This window comes from Agelaius tricolor, unplaced genomic scaffold, assembly GCF_023055355.1.
Source record: "Agelaius tricolor isolate 1412-34295 unplaced genomic scaffold, bAgeTri1.0.p SCAF_6, whole genome shotgun sequence".
In the NCBI taxonomy this organism is placed as follows: domain Eukaryota; kingdom Metazoa; phylum Chordata; class Aves; order Passeriformes; family Icteridae; genus Agelaius; species Agelaius tricolor.
The window spans coordinates 19,112,691-19,139,731 of NW_027269266.1; the positions used below are offsets into that span (position 1 = coordinate 19,112,691).

General features: G+C 40.3%; 1 protein-coding gene across 1 annotated transcript in view; it reads left to right on the plus strand.

Annotated features, from left to right (window-relative positions):
• FAM171A1 (family with sequence similarity 171 member A1) overlaps positions 1 to 27,041 on the plus strand; it is an 87,478-nt gene that overhangs the window by 23,111 nt on the left and 37,326 nt on the right. The gene's annotated exons all lie outside the window — the stretch shown is intronic.

Sequence of the window (27,041 nt, forward strand, 5' to 3'; positions counted from 1 at the left end):
GGTTGTGGAATACCATTCTTCACAAAGTCCCCCACACACCTAAGTCTGTCAAAGCTTACTGCAAATAACTATTAAGCCATTTTCAATAATATTTCATGTTTTAACTTTTTTTAAATTAAAGAATGATCTGTTTTTACATTTGGCTTTGTTATTGTTGGTTGTTAGCTGAAAACCCATCAAAGTGAAGTGGCAATAAAGGTTAATACCAGGCACAGGTTCTTTATCTGCTCTGTGGCCTTGTCCTCTGCCTTGCTTGCTGCTCCAGTGTGGTACATATTATACCACTATGGCTTAACTGGCAAGCTGATCTTTTTCTGGCTAGTTTTCTCAAGTATTTTCCTAGATTTTTCTTTTGTCAGGGTACAGGGAAGGAGGTGGCACAGGGGAATAGAATTGGGGTTTTTTTTCTGGTTTCATTTTCCCCTCTCTTTATCCTTTACTTAAGAATTTTGTTGGGCCTCAACAGACCATACTGTGTCATCCCATGGCTGTTGTGTCTGTCTACAAGATGTGTAGATTTTAAACCTAGTTCAGTCTGAACTGAGCAATTTTTTGCCTGAAAAACACCCCCCAGTAACATGGATATGGGAATCGTTTCCTGATTATCTAAATAAATCCCTTGTGGGAAGTTCCTTGGTAACCATGAAACATCTTAAAGTCTGTACGTTGTAAGCAACTATTCTCACCTGACAAAATGCAAAACTACTTAAAAATTATTATACTGGTACTTCTGCAAATGTAAAAATTGTGGTACAGTTCCACAGTTTTTGTCCCTAACCACTCATCTACCCTTACCACCATTTGGCTGTACTAGGACCATCACAGCCTGTCAGTGATGCCCACCATCACAACATATCAGTGACTTGGTTTGGGTTAAAAAAAGAAATTATCCTTCTTTTCTTAATTAAGTTTTTTAGCTAAAGTCTATTAACCACCATATATATATATATATATGTGCAACTGTACCCAGGGTGAGTTTCTTCTGGAATGACATCTGAAGAGTGTCTCTTCTTGCACCCACTGGAAAATTTTCATCTCCATATCTCCATTAGTTCTTTTGAAATTACTTTATCAAATATAAGTGCTTGACAGACAGAGCCCCATCTGTCATTTTACCATTATCTGTTGTATTCTAAATTTGATCTCAGTTGTAGTGCTTGTGAGATTACTTTGACATTGTTCTTAATTGTTCCTTGGACTGCTTGCAGAGTTATAACCTTGAACAGTGAATTAACTCTTGGACAAATGCATGGTGTATTGCATGGTTTTATTTAAGACAATACACTTTGCCCTTTACACTATCCTCTAGTCTTTTACTTCCATATATGTATGTTATGTAACTTTTTTCTTCTAATTAGACTGACTTTGTCACTTTCTTGCCAGTCCACAGTATCGAGCCAATGCCAAAGGCAAATACCATGTTAGATACAGTAGTGGCCTGATCTGGTGTGGCAAATCCTATTTTCATTCTTTTATTTTTTTAATGTATCTGTTAGTTTAAAATTTGATTAACTTAATCCAAACCATAGTAAAATATTGCTGATTTATAATAATTGTGTATTTTGAGGCTGAGTGTAGATTAAGCTGTGTCTAAAAGTACAAAGGGTGTATAGCCTTTGGGAATGTCAATATAATGGTTTAATCAGGTGAATAGGTTTAATTATTTCAGTAGTCACACTAGTAAATTGCAGAACCCAGCAAAAGATAATGCAGTTTATAGGATCACTGGTTTGAGTTCAGCTTATATACATCATTCAGGAGACTCTGATCTGTAAAGTAACATTTGCAGCTGCCATTAAAAAACCCACCCAAGCTGCCTGAAGGCACATTTTAGTGGTTCAGCCTCATTTCCCAGCGTTGATACTTGGTTTTAGTCAAAGCACTGACTGAGTTCTGTCGCAGAGGATCTATCAGGTGCACTGTACCTACCCTCTGGCTCTGGATAACCTTAAATTTGTGTGGCTAAAACCCATCTAAAACACACAAACAGAAATCAATGGGTTAGTCAATTCTCTGCCTCGCTTGTTGTCAGTTAAAGGACACTGTACCCTGTATTGTAGTAGGGGAATAATTGGGATGTGTTTGGTTTTTTGAGGACAATACAGTCCCATTTTTCAAAAAGTTCACTCAGTAGTGGAGTTGGTGGACTTTTAATATTTTGCATCATTTTTGTTGATATCTTAACAAATATAAAATTTGTTAAGTGGCCGGTTAAGAGGCTCTCTTGATTTTAAGTGATTTGTTGAGGAGGTTGATGGTAATTCATGCTCTATTGTAGATTTTGCCTTCGCTGTCAAGATATAGCTTAACCATGCTTGACAGTGGCTTACATTGAACTTGATTTAAGACACTCCTAGAACTGCCTGGGGAAGAATCTTCTGATTAGATAGTTTTCTTAGCTTGAGAATAAGCACTTTTCAAAATTCTTATGGCTCAAGTGGCTACAGCCTTCTTCTGTCGTAGTGGAACTGTGATGTCTGGTTGTATTTTTATACCAGCAAATGTGTTCATTTTGTGTTCTTTCCAACCTGCTGCAGATATATTCACTGGCAAGGTAATTAGGATGTGTGGATTATGGAAAAGTTGATGTTTAAAGACAATAAAGCAACTGTCATGACTTACCACAGAGATGTAAATCTGTAGAGTGGACACATGAGGACTATGGGTACCAGCAGCACCAGGGAAGCAGCAATTTGAGTAAAACCAAAGAAGAACTTGACTTTTTGCTGCTTTTTAATGTAAATGATATTGCTAAGATGTAGGGGTTCAAGGAGCTGATAGTTAGGCATAAGAAGAGAGAGGAAATATATCTTTCTCTTGGGAAAAAAATGCAGTAGCTTTAGACCAAGTTGGAATCTCATCTGGTACTTTCTGAAGGTCATCATGCATCAGTATTTATAGCAGGTTTCCCTCCTTTCCTCCCCTACACAGACATATGCTCACACTTCTCCTCTTAGCAACAAGCCAAGGCTTGGAGAATGTAATAACTGGGATTCCTGAATCCAAGATGGAGACCTTTCCCTGTAGTGTTACTTCCTGTAAAGTTGAAGAATTGTTACACAGGATCATGAGGCTACTAAAAATATAAATGTCTTTACTTCAAGTACCCATAAGTATTAACATTCTTAAAGGAGTTTTTCCCTTCCTATCTAGACAGTATAGTGAAATTCCAGTAGCTCTGCTAAAGTTACAGAGCAAGAGAGGTACTGAATGGACAAATCTGCAGACCCTCCAGATCTTTCTTCCCTTAGAAAAAAAGGACTCTCCCTTAATGGTTAATTTCTTTGATGTTCTCCTTTCTGTGGGGTGTGTTGCCTAATCCAGAGTCCCAGAATGGGTGGCATCTGTGTACTGTTGCTGAAGGAGCTTAGAACAGTTCTGCTACCGCTGAATATGAAGTTCTGCCCATTACAAGTTAACATGCTTATATATAAAAATGTGATTTTATAAAATGGGACAGTAGTCAAATTACACTTTGAAATTCTGCATGCTTTGCTCCCATATGATAATTGCATCAGTGCTCTTTTCAGTGGTGTGTGCCAGAGGAGCTTTCTGTCCTCAGAAGAAAACTGTGCACATTTGTTCCTTTTGTCCACTTCCAGGGCACAAAGACAGATGAGGGTAAGGGTTGGGAACTGCTGTATTTTTGTATGTTGGATACTCAGGAAAAAACATCCCTTCAGACACATGTTCATGCAGTTAATTGAGGACATTTTCTGAAGATTTAAATTTGCTCTTTTTTCACTCATGTGGCTTTTTTCCCTGTGTTTTCCATAAGTAGGTTGTCTAAAGTCATGTGTACTGTGTATTTCATAAATGCAAACTAAAGTAGGTAGTAAGCCTTTTCTACATTCATTGAGGAGATCTAATTGAAGGCATGCATTAAATGACTTCCCTATAAAATTTTGGTGATTTACTGTAATGCTTAAATTGACTAAGAACCTTAAGGACAAACAAACTATGGTAGGCATCTAAGCCAATTTAAGTTGGCTAAAAGTGAAAGATTTTAGGTAGTATTGGAAAACATACAATGGAGCAATGTGGGTTTGTTTGATTTATATTATTCTTGACAGGTAAGTGATACTGCTTTTGCATCTTGCTGTCTTGTATCATGTTGACTTGTGAGCAATCACGTATTTTTTACTTGAAAGTAAACATTTCATTGCTCTTTAAGTCCTGTTTGTCTAAAGCATGCTTTTAATGAGCATGGGCATTTAGCTGTAACAGATTGAAAACAGGAGGACTCTCACAGTAGAAGAATTTGTACATTGAAAGCTTGCCCACTACTGTCCTTTGTTTATGATGTTGTGGTAAATTAATGCACTGTTACTGCTCTGGCTTCTGCTTGTGGTTGGGCTTTTTTTGGTTGTTGTTTGGGAGGGAGATTGGCTGTAATTCAGATGATATATATCCTTTATATTCATATATAGGAGCTGTTATGTAAGATACTTTCACCTTCAGGTAGCACTTAATGTGCATGTTAAATGTCAAAGGAAATTGAGGTGCAAACTGTTATTAGGAGGCATCAGGAATAAAAGCACTCAAAGGAGAAATGGAATCCAGTTGATTTTAAAAAGTGGCTTGATTATGATGTTCTCTGTTAAGTATGGAGAAAAAACAGATTGCTTTTTATATCAGTTTCCAGCCTGCTTTAGTGTCTGTCTTTTCCACAGAGCTCTTTTGCTGTGTTTTCTTAAAGTACATGTCTCAGCAAGCTCTCTCTTCCACCATGGTTTAGAATAACTTACTGCAGCCCAGTTGGAATGAGACGTGTTTCTTGCTATATGAAATTGTACAACATCCACTCTACTTTCTCTTTCAAACACAGTGGACAGTGGGCAAAAAAACCCATACAGTTGCAAGACATGGGACATCTCAACTAAAATCTCAATCCTCTTCATTTTTAGGTGTAATTAAAAGGTGAGGTGAGCATATCAAATGCCAGAGTCTTAATTTTATAGGCAGTTTTTGTTGTTCCCAGTGTTTGTGGATTGATTTCATGGAGATTCCAGGAAATGTGGAATTAAATTTGAAAACTATAATATTGCTTTATTTCATTGCCTTGGATAATTTTCCTAGAACACTAAGGGGTTTATGCATTTTTCTCACTTTCGTTGTGGTATCAACATTGATAGCAGGCTGATTAACTACGTTTTTAGCAGCTTTGTAGTGTTCAGAAAGCAAAGGGAGATAATACCACTGAGGTTTAAAGATCCCTTTGTGAAATTGCTCTAAACTGACAAATAATGATTTGTTGTCTTTGACATCTGTTAAATAAATTAATACAGCTGAACTTAATTAACTAAAGGGAATGCTGCTCCATCAGTCTCCTTTTCCCTTTGTTTTCCAAGTACTCCCTGGAGAAACAGTTTGACCATAAACTTTTTTCCAATTGCCTTATGATTTTTTTACATAAATCTTCATATATGAAATGTTTTTTTCATCTCAGTTTTAAGCTAGTATGGGTGTATAACTTGCTTGCAAATAGAAGTACCATAAAAAGCATACTGTATTCCTCATTGTCACTGGAGAAATATTGACCTTCCCTGAATTGTTGGATTTGAATGCTTCTGACAACATAAAGCAGATTATATAAAATCCCTCATTATGTCTCTCAGTGCGGTATTTTTACACTCTCAGAGTTTGGTCTGATAATTACAGTGCTTGATCTGTGAAGAAAAGAAGTCATAGCAAGATGAAAGATCTGAAAAGCAAGTCAGATGTCAGGGAGTAGCAGTCCTGCATGGGGCAGTCCTGTTGCTTTCTTGTGATGGTGAAACCTGCCGAGCCTCTCAGGAGTTCCAGTCATGGGGAATGACCCCAGTGGGCCTGGAGGTCACCACCAGAGACCATTGTGGTACAGTTGTCCTGCTCCCTGCACTGTCTGACAGCCACCAGGATGAGGTGTCTGGTTGGCCAGGGGCATGGGAGAATCTTCACAGAGCTCTGCTTCTGCCTCTGTCACTGTTAGATTTTGCATCAAGGTGATTTTTTATCAGTGGGCATGCTGTGCCTAGATGGTGATTCCAGCAGCCCCACCACATGACTGTATCTCTTCTGGGATTACATACTTCAATTCTTAAACATATTGTGTTCATATGATGATAAATAAATATTCCTTCCTGTTTTGAGCTACAGCTGAAATCATCTAGTCCTCAAAATATCAGGTACAGTAAGTTTTTGCTTGCCACTTAGAATTAAACAATGACCAAATTGAATGGTGCTGAAATAAAGTTTCTCTACAACTTTATTTATTTACTTATTTCTGATTAAGGCCTTTCTGATTGGACTTCTTAGCTCGCTATTAATCCATATGATGGATTATTCCAGCCCTGAAGCAAAGCCCATGTGAAGTGAAAACTCTGATTTCTTGATTTAGCTGCAAGGAGGTTAGTCCTCAATCTCCTTTATGCCTCTGAACCAGTTCTCCTATTAAAGAGGGAATGCATAAGAAGTGTAATGCATAAAACCCACAAAGTTTTGTGGGAAAATAGTCACCCAAATAAGAGAATAAATACACCGACACAGTGAAATTAAGTGATACTCTGATTTTCATATGTTTCAGTTCTAGCTTGGCTGAAAGAAATTAGAAACTCCCATTTAACTGTTTCCTTTTTAATAAATGTCTCATCTTAAACATTCTTTCCTTCTCCTGTATGAAAATACAATTTTAAGATAGGCCACATAGCATCACTAATAGATGTAAATGATACAAAAGTGTGTAGTAATGAAATGTGTTGGATTCCTGTGGTGGCCAAGTTATGCTCTGTCTGTAGCATAGAGCATGACAGAAGCAGTGGGCTTTTAGTGAGTGTCCTGCTGTTACCTTTACCTCCCTATGAGCACAGGAGGGAAACTGCTACTTTTAAAACACCACCCACAGATTGAATTTTCTACATTACAGAATTTCAGCAACCTATTATCTGTTTCAGTACCTGTCAGGGTATTGACTGTTAACGTTTGTAATGCAGAATGAAAAACTGTATCATTATAGACTTGTCAGAAAGCTGCAAATCTACCTGAAGTTAAAAAAGCAAAGTGTATTTAGATGTCTCAGTGATCTGCACAGCCTTTCTTTCTCCTTCACTGTGTTTTTTTTTTGTTCAGTGAAAAGAGGCAGCCGCATCTTTGCAAAGCAAGCCCAAATCCTAATATCAGGCTTTGTTTTCCGCTAAGATGTTGTGAAGGTTTGTAGAATTTTAAGTCAGCCTAAGGCCAGGCTGAGAAAACAGTAATCTCAAAGAACAAGAAAAGTCAGGAGTATTTTTATTGTCTAGTATTATCTGTGGGGGCAGGAGTGTGTGTACATATGTTTATTTGAAGACTGAGTGAGGGGAAGCACCTCAAATTGTGCTTTGTCTCTGAGACTTGAGTGTGATGAGTCCAAAAAAATGGTAAAAGAGCAGTTCTGGGTTCCTCATCTACTGCTGGATCTCCTGGTCTCAGTAACACAAGGAAATCTGTTTTCAGCACTCCCACATGATGGTTCCTGTGTTGCTGTGGCAGCAAAGCAGGGTGAAAGCTGGCTTCTGAAACAGGCAAGGGGTTCTGCAGTGAAAAAAACAAGGCAGTGATTAGTGCGTCACCAGATTCCTGCCCATTCTCGCAAAGAGGTTCCATGGTCAGCCCACTCACCCCCTTGTGAGCCCTCTTGAGCTGGCTTTCAATAAAGAGGCATTGTGAACGTACTTGCCAGGGCGTCAGTCTTCCCTTCAGCACAATGAAGAAATACTTCTATGTGGTCACCACACAGCTCACAAAATACCAAGTTCTTATCAATCTGGTTTCAAAAAAACAACGCAAAAACCATCCCCAGACAAAACAAAGAAAAAAAGAAGTTTATGGAAACATCAATTTCCTGTAGCATCTGTTGCACTTCCCTGGAGGAGAGCAATGTAGAAAAGAGGGCTTTGGCTAGACATGCCACTTTTCCTTGGCACAAGGAGTGTTCAGAACTGAGAAACTTTGCCCATGTCTTACTATTGTCTATTCCTTCAAACTCCAGGAGTGCCTGTCATGGTTTCTTCCTTACAAAACTTTAGCCTGTCATCTTCCTACCTGCCTCTGTTTCCAAGTCTAGGCAGGATGCAGGCTGAAAATAGGAGGGGTCTGGTCACTTGGTGACCTTCACAGCCCATTTTACTACATTAAAACTGTTATGAAGGTGGTGTTCTTGGAATCAAGTTTCATATGCATCAGAGGGTTTAAGGGGTTTTTCTTAAACTATTTTTTAAAGATGAATTCTGTGAAGAAAGTATTGTAGAATTTTTCAGACCAGATATAAGTAAGAATAATTCTAAATACCTGTTTTGTGTAGGTTTTGAAGTTCTTTGGTAAACTGTGAGTTTTTGTATGTGTGTTCTGTTTAAAAACAAAGGTTGATTAAATCTTCATATTGTGGGATGTAAAACTTGAATAATGTCTGTTTATTAATAAGCTCTCCTCACCAATGGCACTTGTGAATCTCTCAAAAATCATGATGTAATAAAAGCCAAAATACTGCAAAGGAAGGTTATGAGTCTGTAGAAGGTAGATATGATACATAATGCTATTCACACTTCCGGTGCTGTTGGCCTTGGAAGTGTTGTCTGTGGGCTTGAACCTTAAAATTTTGCTTTTCTAGGTGCTCATTTTATGGTCTGTCAGTTGGACATGAATAGGGTATAGAACCAAACAGCTGCCTGGTAAACACTCTTTATTTTCTGTATAGTCTCTGGTACTTCAAAGTAAAATTGTATTAGTGTTAAGAACGAACTATTTTCTTCCTGTACTAACCTTTGAACAATTTTGAACTAGTTTGTTAGATGTATAAAGGCAGAGCATTCAAAAATAGCCTAAATCTACACTCCAAATGTTGCTTGACTTTTTCTGCAAGGTATGGTGATGTTACATGAGCCTTTGGAATCATGGAGCCATATACAGGCTGCTCAGAAGACTTCATTTCCTGGTATTGCTAAAGTTTGCAGTTTCTGAAGTAGCTGAATGTGCAAGTGAGAGTCCTACAACTGTCCTTTGCAAAACCAGTGAGCATTTGAAATAAAACTATTGGAAAATTCTTGTCTAAAAGCTAGCAAATATTTTACTGTCCACCTGGAACATAATTAAACTGATTAAAAAATAATAAAAATAATCTGTAGACATTTAACATCAAAGGTACCCACAAAGATTTTTGAAGGCAAGGCATGATATAAAAAGCATCTATATCACATATTGCATTTATACCATACATATTGCATATATATCACACATATTTCATTTAAGCATACTATTTTACTAATTTTCCCTTTGGATATTTTTAGGTACTGCTTTTTATCTGATTGCTGACGTGTATAGATGTCCTCCACCACTGTTTATCTCTCCTGAATGATAAATCTTTTCCATTTGACTTTTTCTTTTTTTCCCATAAAGCAATGTGCAGATCTTCTAGCACGTACGTTGCTACCTAACCTATGGTTTGCTGAAGTGTTTGCAAGAGCCATGCTAGTGTTAGGTGCCTTTCTGCTTGCAGCTTGCTGTGGGTTTATCTTGCAAGTGTCCCAGATGCTGAGTGCTGTCACACAGGCTGTGCCAAAGCTTCAGGGGGAGAAGGGGTTCGCCATGTGCTTTGCAGTTCTGGCTAGGGTGGGTTACAGCCATTTCAGAATTCATCTTGTGGAGAACAAGCTGCAGAAGTCAGAGGGATGGCATCCTCCTAGGTGTCCTCCCAGCATGGGACTGGGATCTGTTGGAGCAGTGGGTACAGATCCCAGAGCCATGCTGTTTCCCTGGGTCATATTGCACAAGACTGGAGTTGCTGTTTTGCACAGCTCGGGTGGTTTCAGGGCACGCTGTTCAATATTCCTTCCCCTGTCCCCAATACCCTGCTGCTGGTTTTGATGCTTGCAGGGTGTGAAGTCAGTGCTGCTGTGAGTCACTGTGTGCCTCTGAGGGGATGGTTGTCATAGTCCTGCAAGCCCTGAACAGCATCACAGCACAATGTGTGCGTAGGCAAGTGTTTGTATCTCTTAGCTTGTCTTGACTGCTGTGACAGGAGAAGGCAGAGCCTGTGATTCTTGGGTCTCCCCTCCCCACCTCAGTTCCTTGCCAGCTGGCTGACAGCCCTGGGGTGGTGGGCTGAGGGTGGTATCTGTGGGAGGGAGGAGGCAGAAGTGACCCATATGCTGGTGCTGGAGTGGAGCTGCCTTGGTTCTGTCACCTGGCTCCATGACAGCTGTGTGCCGCCCTTGCACCAAAGTCTTTCAGCACACAGCACTGATGTACTTACTCTGCAAATCAAAGGGAGTGGCTTGAAATACTCAACTTCTCTTCTTTTCCCTCCCTTCCCCCGCCCAACACCCCCATATCCAGGGGGAGATGATACTTCACATACACAAAGCCCACATGCATAGGAGGATCTTAAACCAGCTGCTGTAATAAATAAAATGTAGCAAATGATGGCAAAGAGAAAGGAGAAATGGGAGTCAAAAGGCCAGGGTATTCTGGCCCAAAGCAGATGTTGTCAGTGTCTGGGGTGGATGTGCTGGAAGGGGAGTGAATCTTGGATGATGTCAATGAAGTGTGTAGCCCAAGGCTGGGGGATGGGCAGCTTCCCCAGCAGAGCTCCTGGCTGCTGGCAGGATCACAGCTGTGTGCTGCTCCTGCTGCCTGACACCTCCATCCCAGAGACCCTGGCACATCAGCAAAGTGCAGCGATGGCTGTATCAGCGAGCAGGGCCTGAGGCATCACATAGGTGTTAGTCTTTTACTGCTGCACCAAGGAGAAACTTTCTCTGCATTTTGCTTTTCTGAACACTTCAGGGTCACTTTTGAGGTTGGTCCAAGTAAGAGCAAATACCAAGTCAGTCAAGAGCTGACAGGAATTACTGGAATGTGATAAGGACTTAAAAAGGAAGGAGAGTCCAGTGTTCAGGGAGAAAAACTGATTTATGGGGTTTTTTCTAAACTTCAGGAACATGGAGGGACAACATCTGTGGACCTGTGACTTTTGTGTAAGCGTCTCTCCTCACTCTAGTTTCCCTATTGCAGTGAATGGAGACTGTCCCCCTCTTTCCCTGTCCTCCTGTCCCCTCCCATTTTACCCAGGCTGGCAGATGTGGCAGGTAACCAGGCAGGCTCTCAGCTTTGTACCTCTGGTGTTAAGGTCCATTTACTGCTCCTGCCAGCTCAGCCCAAAGGCCTTTCCTTCCCCAAGGATACATTCACTCATCTTCTTTCATCTAATAGAAAGTCCCACTGAACATGAAACATTTTGTCGATTCTCTGCAAGCTAAAAAACTGCTAGAATAAATTTATTTGTAGGCTTTCATTGAACTCATACAAAAGTTGGATGCTGCCCTCTCTTCATTATGTTTTCACTCTTGTTATTGTACTACTTTTCTTTCTCTGAGTTCAGAGCTCCTTTTCCTAAATAGAGTCTGTGACTGTTTCCTAAGAACCCTAAACCAAGAAGCAGCCCCACTGCCATCTTAATAGACTTCCTTTATTATTCACCAGTATTTATTGACCTTTTTGCTTTTATGGATCCTATTTAAAATATATTTAAAAATCCAGTAACAGTAAAAATGGCAGTATAACTCTGTCAAGCCTCATGACTTGCTCTTTTTCAGGTGCCATTTGTGACTCTTGATGTAATCTGTAGGTTCAAGAGCCTTGTATGGAGCCTGGAAAAAACTGCCATGGTGGGGAGAAAGCCAAAGCAGACTGGCAGCTGATTGCTTTCTTCAAAAGGGAGTGGATCAAGTCCCATCTGTTAACTGTTGCAATTGAGTCAGGCAAGAGCAGTTGGGGCTGCCCACACAAAATGGGAGGAAGATGTTGCTTTTGTGTGAGTCTGCTGGGACCTGCATCCTCACCCTGGAGGAAGGAGCTCCAGGACTCACCAAGGGGCCTTCTGCCACTCTGACCTTCATAATCATATCACGTTTCAGATATTCAATATAATTTGCTGTGTGGTTTAGGGCTTCTTGTAACTCTGGGTTTGATTGATATAGCAAAATGGTTTGGTAACTTTACAACTGAGCTGTTACAGTTGCTGAAATCAGTGTTCCTGTTGTCACTGCAAATGATCTGAAAAGGAGGCATATTTTCAGAAGGACGCTTTTGGGGAGCAGTGTAGCAAGAGTTGTAAGGAAGCTGTTGAAAAATGAAAACTCATCTTTTAAAAAGTAATTTTAAATTCTCTGTACGTTTTGTAAAATGAGCTTCTGAAGCCTGTTTTCCTCTGCATGTTGACACAGTCTCATGTGAAACTTGGAAGGGTTTGTCCTAAACTGTTGTAGAGAGAGCCAAAGTAAAGTACATGTGTTTTGTTGTTTTGCTTTTTAAACTCTGGCAGGTGTGCTATTTAAATATATTTGCTACCACTGCTACTTAAATAAAATGAAGTTTAAACAAGACATATTGTTCCAGTGTAAATCAATTTATTTCATGTTATTACAGTTAATTGCATTTAGCACAGCTTTCTCTGTTTTTCTTTTTAAAAAAATGTGTATTAGTGAGTGATGGAGTCTTGGAACATGAGGACAGCAGGACAAAGGGAGCTAAATAAGAAGTAAGGTGTTTCCCAAGCAGTTCTGCAAATGAATAGCTGAGGGTCTAAATATATCATCTTAACCAAGGTATTTCAGCAGTAAGTCATCAAGCCAGAGAGGTGGCAGATTTTAAGCCAAGTGAGTCTTCAGCACAAGAGCAGAAGTAGCCTAGACCAGGATTCCTGGGGGAGACCTCAGGCTTGAGCACATTCTTATGCTGCTCCAGGGACCCAGGCTGGGAAGATGCTGTGCAATGGCTTTGCCTGACAGAGAGGATTCCTGGCTTGGAGTGCAGCTGCCTTTCACAGACCCTTTCTGCACCTGATGTAGCCTGGGCAGCTGAAACAGGAGAGCTGTCAGGGTGAAGGCCAGATCTTCAGAGTCCAGGCTTTGTTACTGCTAATGTAACTGGCAGTTCCCAGGACATTTTGCCAGGAAACCCCTCTGATTTGTTGAAAAGGAGAGGCATGGTGCAAAAGTAGCTTATGGCCTGCAGAGCCATCTGCTTCTACCACTCTCTATGTTGACAGCAAGTTTAGCACTGCATCCCTAAGTGGATCATGAAATCTCACCCGTTCTGCTTCACAGTTACCTATTTGATTTTCTAAAAGTCCTTTCTACCAAGGGAATTGGAGCAGTGGCTTTCAAAAATACTTTGGCTGAGGTTCCTAGTTAAAAAGAGATTTTAAGAAATTCCACCCACTTCACTGCAGTTTTAGCATGGCAGTAACAAAAATGAGTTTCTAATCCAAACTCCAAGGTAGGCAGCAGTGTTTTATATGTAGAACACTCATTGAAATGAATATGAAATGTATTTTGCCTGGCTTTGGTATTGCATCTAACATAAGAATCATCATGTTTTAAGGGAGTAGCTGTACTACACTATGAGTTGCTTTACTTAGCTCAGCTATTATCTTGCTGTCATGTACTGTTTGAGACCCAAGCATTTTGGGCTCCATGTGAATGTGACTACAAAATAATTTCAGCCTAATTTTAATATTAATTTAATGGCTAGAAAAATGAACTTGAAATGTAAATATTAATTAGCTGGTAATAATTCTTACTTGCTTCAATTTTTCTTTATTTAGCTAGCAACTCAGATGAGAGTATCTGATTGAATGGTCCAGAGCTGAAGTTAAAATCCTTCTTGTTCACCTTGAACATCTTAGCATTAGAGTAACTCTGCCATTTCTGAAAGAAACTTGAGTCTGCAGATAAGCTGTTTTAAATTGCCATTTAAGGCAATTGCATTTTAAATTTTTTTGTTTCTCATATATTGCATCCACATGTGTGTGAGTACAGGACATTAATGTGTCTGTAGAATTTTATTATAACTACATAGAGCTGTCTGTATCTTGCTGTGGTATTTGTTGCTGATCCTGTACTGGAGTAATGGACCCAAAGTCCTTCTGTCTTTATAAACATCTAAGGCAATGGAACTGGTTGTTGTCATCCTTGCAGTAGAGCCCTGGTTCCTTCAGGATGGGTGCTGTGGGGTTTCCTAACCTCTGCACTTCCCATGCTCTTTAAAGGGGTGTACTTTGTGCTTGGCCAGCTGATGGCTGGAAGTCTCCCTTGTGCTGTCAGGGTAGCACAAGGCTGGCTGGGAATTCAGGCTGGCTTTGAGCAGTAATAGCAATCTACTGTCCTTTTTCCTCTTCCCTTTAGTCATTTTGCAACCTCAAGAGAACAACTGACCACTTGTGTTGTTGGACCTGTTGTTGAAATAAATAAATCAGCCTTCCTGTATAACTGTGTGCTGCAGATTGTGAGTGTATGTACGTACACACATCCTTTGAGTTATATGGGCTGGGTTTTTATTTTCAGAGTCTGAGTGTGAAGAGGGGCAAAAAAAGTAGAGCAATTTTGATTTAGAACATATGCTCAGTGAAGCAGAAAGAATACCTTACTTTTGTACTGTGGAATGTTAATTTCCCAAATCTCAGGACATGTTGAAATTATGTGAACTTTAAAATTAAATGTATAGTGATTTAGAGAAGTGAATGTCAAAATTAGACACAACTTGAAGAGACACTGAATATGTTGCTAAAAATGGTATTTATAGATTTCCTACAGCTGTTAAATTTGAGAAGGAAAGATGAGGAATCTGTATCTCTATTTTACATGTTTACTAGAAGGTTAGCACTATGGTATTACTCACTGGAATTGTATTTTTGACAAAGTATGGTAGAATATGTTTTAAATTTATTGGACTAGTTCTTTTTAAGTAGTGATTAACTGTTAAATACTGGAATTTTTCTTAGCAGCTCCTTTGTAAATGTGAGAACAGAATAAATTACAAATGAACAAAGAGGAGATATCTCTGCATGAAATACATATTTTCTTAACTTCAAGAAAGTATCTGTAAACTTGGTTTTTGGATGGGTTTCAGGGAAGTGATAAAAATTGGTACTGTCAAGGAAACTTCTAAGTCGATGCTGTCATTTTTAGTGTGATTAGATGTACCTTGTGTTTTCAGTTTAACTTAGCATACATGTGTATGTGCATAACATACATCAACCTTTTATCTGCTAATTATAGAATCTATAAGATTGGAAGAGTCTTCTAAGATCATCAAGTCCAGTCATTAACCAAGTGCCATGTTCATCAGAAAACCATGTTCCCAAGTGCTAACACTATATTCATTCTGGGCACAACATACAGTAGGGCATATTTTACTCTTTTAGAAGTTGATTATTGGTCTTGTATATCTCCTTTTTCATTTGCATCCTAGCAAATTTCCCAGCACATCCTGGTAATGCAGGATGCATTATGCAGAACGCAGTGTCTCTATATAAGTGTAGCATCTCTATGGTGTGGGTATTTAGAAAGGCCTTCCTCCTGCTTCTCCTCTAAGCATTGTTTGCACACAGTAGATCACTTTTCAGACATACAGCTGTTTGTTTAAACCAATATAATAATAGTTTATAATGCTTGCTTAATGCATAGACTAAGTAGCCTGCAAAATATTCATGTTGCTGTCTGTGCCAAGAAAGCAGAGCACACCACTGGAATGTTTTCAGTTCTAAATATCTGCTTGTCAGTGGGAAAGTGGCCATATTTGTCCAGCTGAAAACACCAGCAGCCCTGTGTGATGGTGTTACTCCTAAGTAGATGTGTGTTTTGTAACACAAGTATAAGAAACAGACAAAGTAAAATGAAAGAATTTGAGAGATTCTTTGCTGAGGGAAAGAACTTGAGCAGAGTGCTGTTTACAGCTATAAATATCTAGAATGGGCTTATGCCAGAGTAAAAGCAATAAGTCTTTTATGTTGTCAAATGGACAAACTAGTAAATAATGTCAGTATTTGCCAGAATCTTACGTGCTCTGACTGGGCTCTTTTAGGTAGGCCATATGTGTAATATAAAGTTTACTTATCTGAGGATATATGTAACATTATGTGGGCTTTTTGATTTAGCAGAATGATAAAAAATATACCAAAATCACAATGCCAATGTAATTTGTACTTTGTTAATATGAAATACATTAACAACAATAATAACTCTGTCACTACACCAATATGTGGCACATGTTCTTGGTCTCTATAATAAGCTCACCATCATGATGCTGGCCATCACCAGCTGCTGAGAAGGAATACATGGGTTGAAAACAGCCCACAACTATCTCTGATTTTATTTTTTTATGTTGCTAATTGTTCAATTCTTACACATTTTGCCAGTCTGAGCCATGTATATATGCCTTCCCTGTGCTAGTTTGGGAGACATTCTCAATTTTTTAATGAACTTGGAGAAATATTTGATCCACTCAGCAGTGGTGTAGTCAATTGATTCATTCAAATGACATAGCTGTTCATCTTACACAAAGGCCACCCTCGGGTGCCATTTGTGTTGAGACACAGTCAGCCCTGTTTGCAGCAGCTGTGGTCAGTCCCAGCCTGCATTATTTCCTGAGCTTCAGGGCACATAGCCCTTGCCCATCTCCTCTCAGCCTTCCTCTGCCATTTATTGGCCAGTCACAGCATTTTACATCAAGATTGATCTATAAATAGAACAGATAATTCAGTGATCTGTTTGATCAGCTGTGATTCATTGGTTTTTAGCATTTTGATTTGTGAACCCCAGGAGTCCTTCAGCAGAGTGTTACCCTTTTCAGACACCCCCGTTAGATAGGCAATTATATATACTACCTAAACAAACAGGCTACTCCCAAGTTACTTTCACCCATTGCCAAAGCCTGGTTTGTGAACCTCCAAACCTTCATTTCTAGCTACAGTGGTAATCATGTGTTTATGATAAGCAGCTCTGGAAATCAGAGCTGCAAGGAGACCAAGAAATACAAAGGTATTCTCCAGTGCTCTTCCCATCTTGGAAGGCAAGATAAGGTGTGTGAGCAGCATGTCAAACCCTCATTGTCACATTGTGGTTTTTATATACAGTGGGTCTAAGAATAATGAATGTTGCCAGTGTAACTGTACTTTTCCATTATGATTGCGAATTTGTGAAAGAGCCAATAAATTCTGATCTACGTAATTGACTTCCAGTGTAGGGGAATAGAAAGTAATTTTTCAAAATTCACAGTTTCAATCTGATTAGAATTATTTTTCTCATGAAATCATAATGGCCCTTAAAAATAATCCCCTGCCAAGAATTTAGATCACCATGGCTATTACAGTAATTTAAACTGACACAGGTTTTGGTTGCTGAGTCAGTTATGTATGCCCTGCATATATATGCAGTCATCATAGCTGAAGTATAGGCAGTACAGCAGCCTGGTTCAAAAATATTAATTGAAAAATTAATTGACTTGGATCAGAGGGCTTCTTCTATGTGCCTAAGATTGGATGAAGGAGAAAACAAAGTGTAGTGATGAATGGCCATGTATTAAGCTCTGGTTGCTTTACAGTGTTAGCATAAAGGGAACTGTAATGGGTCCTATTTTAGTTAAAGTTTTTCTTGATTATCTAGAAGAAGACCTAGATTACAGGTTAATTAAATGTTTAAGCTATTCCAAATGAGGAAATAGAAATATTATTTTGAACAGAAAAATCTCAAAAACTTGGAAAAAATTAATTTTGGAGGATAGGAAAATTTCAATATAGACAAGTTGGGTGGCATTTAATGTTGGTGCTTTTGTGACAGAAGTCACAGGAAGTGTCATGAGAGATGTTAATAAAAGAAAGCTTTCTAGGGTTGAGAGGAAACAACAGTAACCTCCTCCATCCACCCAGTTGCAAAAACCAACTGACTGTAGAGGTTTTTGGGTGTTCAAGAGCTGTTGTAAACACTCTGTAATGCCAGGGCAAAAGTCCATACTGCTTCATACCAGCCCTTTCCTGGCATTGTTAAAAGCATCCTGTAGTTATAATGCCAGGAGATTTTACTGCTGTGGTGCCAGTATGCAGTGGTAGAGTTTGGGAAGTTACTGGAGAATCAGTATGGGATTTGGAATTAATGCAGAATAAAGATTTGCTACAACTGTACATGCCAAATATTGACCTTAAGCTTGCCTAGGTCAGGAGATGAGCAGGTACCCTTCCAAAGGGCTGCAACAGAGCTGATTGAAATGCCTGTGAACCAGCAGGGGTGGTCCCAAATCCTTTATTTTCCTCTGCCAGTGTTGCACTTGGCCACCACTCTCCACCCCCACACCTGCCTGTTCTGCTGATTTTGGCACGTGGGGCTGCTTTGCTTCAGCAGCTCAGCCTGATAACCTGGCATTGAGCCTCTGGGTTTGTTAGGCTGGTGCAGTGCTGGGTTAGTAAATGCAACCAAAGCTGCAGCAGGTCCAAGGAGAAGTGGGGTAGCCCAAGAGAAGGAGCAAGAGTCCACAGCCAGGCCAAAGAGGTGGGGAGGGAAAGGATGCTCCTGGTTTTGCTGTGGAGTAGCTGAACAGTAGAGTGGTGCTGCCCTCCTCATGACTCTGCAGAGCTCTCTGCTCAGGCTGGCTGGGTTGGAGGATTGAGATGGTTACCATGTGTAGCTTCACCTACAATTTCATTTTCCTGTGTGCCAGCTGGGGATAACCTCTTCAAGGAATGAAGTGATTATAAATTGACTGTTGTGTTATTTGAAGGAAGGCTACAGTGCAAGTGCCTGGATAAAGTTTCAGCGCAATAGTTCACCTCTGTCTGTGCATGAGCTTACATCAGTGGATTACTGAGAGGATAGTGGAAGTTTGCACTGCAGGCTGCAATGGGAATGTAGAGAGGCCCTTGAGATGGGTTTGTTTGAATTGTTACAGTGGTTTGTTTGAAAACAAACAACCCAAGTAAAAATAGCCTCTTCCAAAGTGATATCTAGCTTTGCTTTCACAACAGCTTTGGAAATTAGAGATTAAACCTAAGATTAAAGCTGCTTGAAAATAAGGGGAAAACAAGTGCATGTCTTCTCACTGCCCCATTGAACATACATTGGATTGCTTGAACATAAAATACATCTGCTTGAAACTGCTGTCATCAGATGTGTACTTTTATTAATAGACTTAGGATAAAGTTGTTCTGAGAAAATGTAACACGTGCCTTTGTGGCTCAGCAAATCCAAGCTTTCCCTTTCTGCCCTCTCCCAAACTAGACTGATGGTGCAGTAGGTACAAAGTTGGCTTAAAATCCCAAGCAGCTGAGCTTGGTGTGGTGTTATCCTCTCAGAGCTGATGTCACCAAATCAGCTGGGGTCTTGAGTCAGGGGAGAACTCTAGTGCTGAGCAACTGGAAAATATCAGTGCACTAACTTCTCATTCCATATTGATCCCCAAACAGAGTTTCAAAGAACTCTATTACAAAAAAAAAAAAAAAAAAAAAGAGGACTTTAAGTAGGGATTACTTTTTCCTGTCTTGTAAAGAATACATTATGCGTGTGGCAAACTAGAGCTTTGAAACTCAACTTCCATCTGCTCTCCATGACAGTATTTTATATAATTCCATGTCTAAGAGACAAGGTTTGGAAATGAAATTAGGTTGTGTCATGCACAGTTCCTGTAGAGATCAAAGGCAGACCTGTTAATGCAACTATTGCTATTCATGAGTTTCATAGCCGTGTGAGTTTCAAGTTAATTATAAATGCTTGTTTAATCACTTAACAATAGGGTATCGGAGTCTCATCTGGGATAATGCATATGGCTCCCACTTTTTTTAATTAAAGCAAATTCCTACCTTTTTTCCCAAGAAATTAATTTTGGTGGTAATGCTCTAGGCTCTAGCAGGTCAGGATATGCAAATCTTCTTTTACATGTTGGACTGTTGCATGATGGATGTCTTTATTTTATTATCCTGTAACTGCCCCTCCCTCCCCTTTGAATAGAGAGGTTGTATAGCAGCCTGGTTTTCATTGTATGTGGCATAAATTGATCTAGTTCATATAGTAGAATTCTTTTTGTGACATGTTACTAAAAATTGTGTGCATTAGCCTAGGACATAATGCATTGTGAGATTAATGTATTTATCATTTTAGTTTATGAACACTTTGTTGAATGGATTTTAAACCTGAAGAGGTAAAGGGCACCTGTCTGACCTTCATATCACAGACAACTGTGCTGTATTTGAAGATGGAGGATTAAGACTAATTATTTTAGTTAAGATAAACGATTTCAGTCCCCTGGAAATTAAATTCTTGCGCACTAGGGGAACCAGCCACAGTGCCAGCAATGCCTGAGGCACTTGGAGCAGCAAGGATTGTTAGATGAGAAATACAGATGAATCAACTTGAGCTGCAGAGATGGGTGAAAAAGCCTCAAGTGCTACCCGGGTGTAGCTTCCTCCCCAGTCCTGGATCCTGACTGTCCTCAGAGATGAGGTGAGCAGAATGCTCTGGTCAGGCACCATGTGGGGGCTTCTCTGTGTTAGCCAAGAGTGTAATATGCAGTTCTCATTGCACTCTGCTGTTTCTGAGGAAGAGCAAGAGAGAGGAATAAAAGAAAAACTCAGAAATCCATCAGTTGTGCATTTGAGGAAGAAAGTTCCTTCTTGGCTTCTGAGGTGTGGGGTTAATTACAGTCATCACACTGCAGGTACCCAGTGTGTGGAGGACCCTACTGATAGTCATCCCCTGGACCTCTAAAGTACAAAGTGTTCAGCAAATTCAGATTGCAGTGCTAAAAAGTGCCACAAGCCAACCACTTGGGCTGGCTTCATGAGTGTTCTAGAATCAAACATGAATTCTCTTAACTCTTAACATTGACTGTAAGCCTTAATTAAACACCTAGAAATGAAATTAAAGTTGTTAATCCCATTTTTTCTCACAGCTTGAGTGAGTCTACTATCTAGTAAGCTGGTCTCTGTATTGGCAAGAAATGACACCTGAATTTGCTTAGGTTCAGTGTACAGCTGTTGGCTGTCTCTGTCAGCAAGACTAAAGGTCCTCAGCTGACTTGATCTTCTGCAGTTTCATTGTTATGCATGGTGATGCAGCCTTCTCTTGCAGGAAGAGGAGGTCATGCTCCTCAGATGGCCAGTCCCAAGGCTGCTTCACTGTCCCTTGGGTTTTATGTGTCTCTTCTCTGAACCCCTCTGCTTTCTAAATCCCGTCTGAATCTGGGTCTGAGAACCAAGATGTGTTGTGTAGTCCTTACTGGATTTCTGACTAGTGTAGTAAGGAACTTTTTTCTTGGTGCCAGGGACTGCAGCAGCCTTGGTATCATTCTCCAGTTGCTGAACAGGCGCTGAGTAGACCTCCTGTGTCCCATCCTCTGCAAGGCTGGGTTCTGGAAACCAGTGCTGGACACTCAGCCCAGCTGAAACCTGAGTCACCCCTGGTGGAGGGGAGAGCTGTGTAGCACTATTGATTTTCCTGTAATGAGGGCCAGAGCCAGTTCTGAGTAGAGGATGTCATCATATTCACTCCAAATCTTTTTCAAGCACGTGTAGTTTGCTATTTGAGGTGCTACTTGAGAACTTACTTTCAGCTGACAACATCAGTGAAGATCAGAGTCTATTTACTTCTAGAGGGATGTTACATTAATGTTTCCTTTTCTTCATACAAACTTACTCTGCTGCTATTTTGAAGTGTGATTGTCAGTAGAGCCTTCTTGATGTAGCACATTAGGAAGATACAATATGTAAATGCTAGAGTTGGCATCTGTGGCTAAAGCACAGGGAACACTCCTTTTCTAGGAAAATGCTTTCCCTTAGATAAATGAAAATCCTATTGTTTGGCTGAGGATTGACCTCACACATGGGCAAAAGGTTAAGAGACAGAAAGGCTTATCCATTTGGCACGTAGGATTCAAAGCTAGGCATGTTGCCAGTAAGCTCAATCAGAGCAGAGGACACAGCTTTACATAAAGTTCATAATAGCTTTTTTTAAATGAGCAGGAAGCTTTCTTTTTCTAATCAAAACCTAGATAATTTAAATATCTCTTTCTCTGGTAATATCCTGACATTGTCCATGGATAAGGGACCCCCAAAGGAAAAGCTAAGTGATCACAGCTGCCTGTGTCAGCCTGCTCCCAAAAGAGATCATCTGTCCAGCACACGTCAGTGGGAGTCTGCCTGACAGAGGGGTGTGTGCACAGAAACCAAATTGCAGGCTTGGGATCTAAATAGGATTGTGATCTTTGATTTTCAATCTGTGTCATAACTTTTCTCTGTTTATTCCAGTATGTGGAATCTGACAGTTTGCCTTTGCTCAGGTCACTCAGGATTTTATTTTCTGTGTTATGTTACTGACTTTAAAAGGAAAAAAAATCCAACAAACAAACAAAGCCCCAAACCACCTAAAACCAGTGCTTTTCACTTTTCAAGAGTTTAGTTACAGAAGATAGCAGTGATGACAGCCATTCCCAAAAAGGAAACCATTCCCAAACTGAGAGTTCACAGCAATGTAAAAAGCAGTTGTGAGTATAAGAAGGGGTTACAAGTGAAGAAATGTTTTTTTTAAGGTTAATTGTATTTCAGGAGAGGCAGTAGGGTTCATAGAGCAGATGGCACAGGAAGGATTGCTCAGAGAAAGTTTAAACTTAGTAAAATCTCAAAAATCAGATTAAGAAAACAGATGGGATTCTGGATTGAAATGCTACCATTTAGGGATTTTTTGGTCTTTTTTTTCACTTTCCCAAATTATAACCTTGAAAATGCTGGAGATGTTATACAGCTTACAATAAATTTAGTACTAGAAAACTGGGAGGGTGCTGCACTTAAGCAGCTGTTTTCACAATAACTAGTAGTTTTGGTTTGCTCTCATTTGAAGAACAAGTAGGAGGTTTAGTGTTTAAAAGAAGACAAAGGACTGTAAGAGAAGAGATTTACACTAGACTTGCTTGAGCATACCTATACATCAGCCTTCATATTTTTGTGGAATTTAGCCCTGCATTTGCTGGTTTTATTTTCTCTTTTCATACTTACGTTCTTTTCCCATTTAGCTTTAGGATTCTTGAAGCAGAGTTGAAGGATTGCACTATTTAACATCTGCAAATGGGCCATTCCTACCTGCACTTATAGACAGGGAGACACAGGCTTTTTTGCCCTTACAGAAAGGGTGTTTTTGCCTGTGGTTTATCTCCTGGAAATGACAATAATCCTAAGTGGTTCCTGTTTTGGACTTGAATCTTTTCTGTAAGAATATAATGGCAGGACACACACTAGTGGTGCAGACAAGTGACTCTGGCTCTGTGCCTGTGCCCAGCAGTGCTAGCAGCCAACAGGGAAGTACATGCCAGACAGATGAGGTCTGAAAGAGACACATTCACACCACACCAGTCAGGAGCCAGGTGCATCAGACAGGGCAATGGCTCAAGCATAGCCTGTCCTGACTGTGGCTGGCTTGCCTGGGGAAGTGGGAGAGACCACAGCTGTCCTGGGTGAGTCCCTCAGCCCAGGGTCTATCACCTCAGCCATCTCTGCTTTGCTCTTAAATGAGGAAGCATCAGCACTCTTCACCTTCATGTCCCATTCCTCCAGGACCTCACTAGCAGCCCAGAACAAAACTCCTCCAGAACTCAGCAAACACTTCTACTGTACATACAATAGTGTGAGAATGAAGCAGGCTTGGCTTCCCTCATCTTTTGCAGTGCTTTCAGTTCCCTGCCTTCATCTGCAACTGTGCTTCTTCTCTGAGTTCATGTGTCTTTAATTCTGTGTGAACTTCTTGCTGTGGTAGGCTGCAAAACTCAGGAATAATGTACCTGCTTTATACCCACTGTTTGCTGAGAGTTCCAACTAAAAAGTTTGCCAGATATTTTAAATACTCTATTCCTAAGTTTAAAGTAAGTCTTCTAAACAACTTCTAATTGATTTCATCCAGTATACCTAGTCTTCAATCTAAGATTTCCCTATTAATTAGAGATCAGCCTGATCTTGGGTCACTTGTTGTCCTTACTCTGCTGTCTTATTTCCTTTCTCCAGTTCCCCTGATCCTCAAGAAGTGCTTGAATATATTCTAGCAATTCTGAAACTTACTGTCTCTTTTTATAGGTTTTTCTCATCACATCACTGTTTGAGAGGATGTTTTCTTCAACAATTTCTTTCCAGTTTTAAGCTTTTAATCATTCAGTTGCTGTGGAAATTAAAGTGATAACATAGCTTTAGTGTTCGTGACTTCACTGCTGCATTAGATAAGAAAAAGGAGCTGTCGTGTGGGAGAAGGCCCTGAATTAAGCAAGTTGTATACATTTCACATGTTTGTCAGGGAAGATAACACATGAAAAGGAATTAGGATTGTTCAGGCTGCTAGGGTTTTCTCTATCTGCTCAGGAAAAAACATGTTAAATATCAAAAAGGAGAAAACAAGCCCAGTGTCTGATCTAGGGACTGTGTGGCTTGGAACAGCAGTTCCAGTCTGCTGCCTTTCAGGACATCAGTATTCTGTCTTGGGTGATTGCCTTTGTCATTTCTGTTTAGAAGAAGGATTTTGGAAGCCCCTGTCTTTCCTTATCAGAAAGAGAGAGGATGCAGAAAGAGAGAAGTATGCAGACAGAAGCCCATACATAGCTATGGAGTGGGAGATAAAGAAATTTCCTATTGGAGATACCCATGGCTAGCTCTCTGATTTGGGAAGAGAAAGATGGATTTGTGAATACAGGAATTTTTTTTTCCTCGTGATCAATTTTAGTTGTAGTCTCTCTTCTAGAATTTTGAATGTATATAAGGAATTAAATTGATGTGATCCTTCTGTTGTTTTCTTACCCTCTTCCTTAATTAGTATTTAATATTCCAGAGCTCCCTGGTTCCTTATATGTGGTTGTTTTTAGAGAAGGCTGAACTACCATGTTACTGAAATTGCTAATAGCAATGTCCAGCTTGTCCTGTTCTCTTGCTTTTTCTTTAATGCACCACCCATTGAGGTTATTCTTAACCTCATCTATTCCTGCATTCTTTGCTAGGAAATTCAAAGTGGGAAATGCTAAGAGCGCAGCTATCTGGCTTTGGATCTAAGCATATCCCTTCACTTTGAAAATTAAAACTTAAACGGTTCGTTGTCCTCATGTTGGTAAATACATAAGTATATGTATTTTCCTTCATTGATTAATGTGGCTGCCTTTCACACACAACATTTCACAAGTTCCTTGGTAGTCAAGGCAAGGTTTCTAAGGAGGCACTCTGTGCTGGACACCAGAGTATGTGGACACTGCTTTTCAATGTACATTGCTTCCTTTGACTACTAAATACAAAACTGGGAAGAAGTCCAGAATCTTTAATAGCTGGAATATATTTCATGCTGATCCCATCTAAATTGGCATCCTCCATTGCCAAGTTCTAAAGCAATGGCTGCGATGATGATGAATTTCTCTAATGGGGTTTTTGTTCAGGGCTGCTTGATATTGGTGTTTTCAGTACTGTAGGATTCAGAGAGAAGGTCTCTACTTATGAAAGGGCCCAAGATATTGATCTTTCTGGCTGAAATGCCCTTAGGACAGATGTACTGATACTTATGTATTAGGTCCTCATGTCCTTTTAAACTTCTAGGTTGTTATAGTATGTTTCTCCCCATACTCAGTTGTGTCATTTCAGTATTGAAACTCACCACAAAGATTTTGTTAAATTCTGTGTTTTCTTCTTGGTGTCATGTCTGGCTGACTCAGGGCTTTAAGCAAAATAAGTTCTTATAAGGCATTAGTAATGGAACAGAACTGTACCACCAGTACTGTTCTGTAGAAATCAGTGTAATGTTTTTGAATGCATATGAACAGGAGGTCACGCCCTCTTTCCTGGGCATCACATGCAGAAATGCTTACACGTGGAGTGGGAGGAGAGGATCTTGCTTGTGAGAGGCTGAAGCTTCCTGACACAAATAGGGAGTTTGCAAAATACCATGTACTACCTTAGGGAATGGAGTAAGCTGAGATAGGGAACTTCATGCAAGAACAACGTAATTTCCAGATACTAGGATGGGAATGAGAGAAAGGGAGCATTGGAGAGAAAAGAGAGAGGGAGATGTTCATTTAAGAGGAAGAGGCCAACTGGAAGTAAAAAGAACCCAAGGAATGTCTTGGTGGAAGCAGTAGATCATTGCTGGGTCTTTTCAACACAGCATTGGATTTAAGTCATGTTTATTGCAGAAAGGCAACAGCTGCTACTTTAGAGCATGAGGCAATTAACTATTGTAGGCACAGAAAAATAATCATAGATACAGAAGAATGCCTTCCAGAGGGACTGTCTTGCACAAGCCACTCCATTTTATGTAACAAAAGCCTGGTGACACAACGCATGGTTTAGTCATAGGAGTGCCCAGAGTGGACAAATATTGTACATCTGGAAACATTTAAACTAGTAATTATTTTCTGGAAAAACGGCAAATTACTCAAGAAAAATGTAGTCCATTGTGTTGGCTTCAGCCTGCATATCTGCAGGATGTATGATTCTCCTGACTGCCTTAATCATCATTTCTTTGCTTCTCACCATTACTGTGTGGGGACAGGTGATACAGTAGTGTCAGGGCTGCTGCTGTCACTGCCAGGACTCTGCATCCCACCTGGTTGTCCTGTGCTTTGAGGACATGGACATGATCCTGTAGGCCTTCTCCATCTTGGTTAGATATCACCAGGGAAGTCCTGTGCCAGCTGGGGCAAACTCTCCCACCAGAGCTGAAAATATCCAACTGTAGCACAGCCTGCTCTATTGTCCACTTTCTTCCTGGGCTTCTGTCACAGCAGATTTCCTCCATTCCATTGCTACACAGAGATAATTGCTTTGGGAAGGAGTGAGGAGCATACCCCACTGGCAGCCTTTCCCTCTCCCCACTGCTGCTGGAGAGGATTAGCTGGAGCAGAGGCACAGCAAGCAGGGAGCAGTTTCCATGCGCTGCTGTCTGTGACTAACACAGGATGTTTGATAGCACACATTTAGAATTGCCACAGGACAGCAGTACTCTGTGATTGACATGCTGCCCTCAAAGGGAGTGTTGCCTGCCCTGGAGATGTGCTGCCCAGCTGCGTGGGGGTCACAGGTGGAGATAGATCGTTCCACAGCTGAAATTAGCTGTTGGGCAATAATTCAGGACCTGGTCTGGCTTGTAGCAGACTCTGCAGTGTCTCTGAAGAGTGACTGCCTGAGATGGAGAGCTTCAGGCCAGTATAAGAAGTCATACATGGCACCAAAATGTCAGAGCTGGTGTCTTTTCAGT